Here is a 2,466-nt window from a genome sequence, read left to right as displayed (position 1 = left end):
GTGCTGTGGTGGTTTGAATTGCTGTGATTCTGAGGGCTATGCCACCGGTGTTTTAAATAACATCAGGGTCATCCATGGTGGACAGGTTTCAGATGAGCTACAAAACAAAGACAGACTAGGAAGAAAGAGTGACAAACTACTTCCGAATCGCTAGTCACTGAAAACTCTATGCACAACATGTAGTTATATCTACATCTAAAATACAGCCCAGCCTACCTTTCCATCTTAAATCCAACTACCCCAAACACACTCTTGTAACTGCCCCTCTTAGTTACTTCTTAAACATACTTGAACTGTCCCCACGTTCCATCATTTGTTAAGGTCACTTTCTATGGGAATGCCTTTCCCTTCTTGACCATTTGAAATGCTATCCATCTTTTGAAGGCCCATTTCACAAACATTTTTATCCATGAAACATTATCTCATTTCTCCACATAAATACAAGGGGACTTCACAAAATTGACATAAAACTTCCATTATATTATAATATTATTTTTTTGCATGAACTTTTTGAAGCTCCTCATATGATCTCTCCTATTGAGCTTCTACAGTCTACTGTTTGTCCTTTTTTCACAAAGACAGGTGCTTTTGCATTGATCTTCCCTCTATTAGAAGCAACTTGGAAGTAAGGATTTCATAGTTACATACGTACAGGTAGTCCCCTGGGTAGGAACAAGAGCTGTTCCTAATTGAAGCTTTAGGTAAGTTAGAACACGCATGTGGGTCTTATTTAGCCTGACTTTAGTGCAAGGAGGAGCTCTTGGGGGCACAGTAAAGAGCTCAGTTGCTAACCAAAAGGTTGCAGATTTGAGCTCACCTGCCACTCTACAGGAAAAAGATGTGGCAGTCAGCTTTGTAAAGATTTACAGCCTTGGAAATCTTATGGGACAGTTCTACTCTGCCCTGTGGAGTCTTGATGACTCAGAATCTACTGATGGTGTTGGGTGGGTTTAGTGCAAGAAGAGTCCTGTTCTTTTCAATCATTTAAAAACTGCTAGTGCAGCATGTGAAGAAGATTGTGATGAAGAATTTGGTGCCCTAAGGGGTTAGTTCAATCATTTCCAAGTGAAGGGAAATTTACATAACATTAGATGGCACATAGTACTCCTGGCCCAGGGACTTGCCTATACAGGGAATCACTCAGAAAATCTCCAGCAAAAGACCTCTTTAAAATTATTAAAATGCAAAGATGTCACTTTAGTGACTAAGGTACACTCGACTTAAGCTGTGGAATTTTCAATAGCATCATATACATTTGAAAGCTGGACAAACAGAAACGAAGACTGAAGAAAACTTGACACAGTAGAATTATAGTTTTGGTGAAGAATATTGAATATATCATGGACTGCCAGCACAAACAAATCTCTAGGATAAAATACCACTAGAATGTTCCTTAGAAGGACATGATACCTGGTAAATTAGAGGGTCATGGAAAAAGAGGGAAACTCTCTGTGAGACGGATTGACATTGTAAAAGCAGTCCCAATGGAAGGAAGGCTAAGTAAGGACCATACAAACTAGTTTACCTACAAATTCTTAAAGATACAGTTAGGAATGGATCTCACAACCTGGGGATGACTGTAGCTGCAACAGTGGTCTCAAACATAACAAAATGATTGTGAGGATAGAGCAGGATTGGTCAATATTTGCTTTGAGTAGCTGAAGTGCAGCTGACTTGAGTTCACTTGGTGTGGTGCAGCAGCACAATGCACTGGACTGCAAGGTCAGTTTGAATTTCAAAGTTAGCGGTCCAAACTCACTAGCCACACTTTGGGAAGTCTATACAGGGTCGCTCTGAGTTGGAACCAACGAGATAGCACTTAACAACAACAACAACACTAGGGATGTCTTTGTCGTTATTTCTTTTATTTTGTTAAAACTATCACAGATAATTTTAACTTTGCTTCATCAAATATGCTAACATAGTTGGTCTAGTTACTAGACTGAAGATTTATGATTAGTAAACTGATTTATAGCTTTAGCAAGAGCTTAAATATCAGCCAACATAATTACATCAATAAAAGGATTTTACAAGGAAATACTTGTCAGTCATCTACGGTTGTTTCTCTTGCCTGTTTCACTACATAAATGAATCAAGTTCCATTCAACCCCCAAACTCCATTAACTAGCACTCTTTCCCTAGCGTCACTCACTGGCCCAGGCAGCCCAGTCCATCATTTTGATATGCACATGCTTAAGTATCACTTTCTTTGTACCTTCTACCCTGTGTTGGTATGACATGCAGAAAGTCTCTAAGCATCTCTGCCAGCTGCTTGCTCAAAGTGAAAAACAAACAGAAGTACACCCAAATAGTAATCAGTGCCTAAAACATTTCTTTTGAGACCTAAAGTTGTATAAAGTGTCCCTAATGTGACCCATAGTATCATTTCCACAGTCTCTTTGGCTGCCAACTGCAAAGGAAGTCAGAGTAACCAGAAAGATGTCTGAATTTTAGAAAAACAGCGCA

Source organism: Chrysochloris asiatica, unplaced genomic scaffold, assembly GCF_000296735.1.
Source record: "Chrysochloris asiatica unplaced genomic scaffold, ChrAsi1.0 scaffold00011, whole genome shotgun sequence".
NCBI classification, from domain to species: Eukaryota; Metazoa; Chordata; class Mammalia; order Afrosoricida; family Chrysochloridae; genus Chrysochloris; species Chrysochloris asiatica.
The sequence above is the reverse complement of the archived record's forward strand: the minus strand, read 5'-3'. Positions refer to the sequence as shown.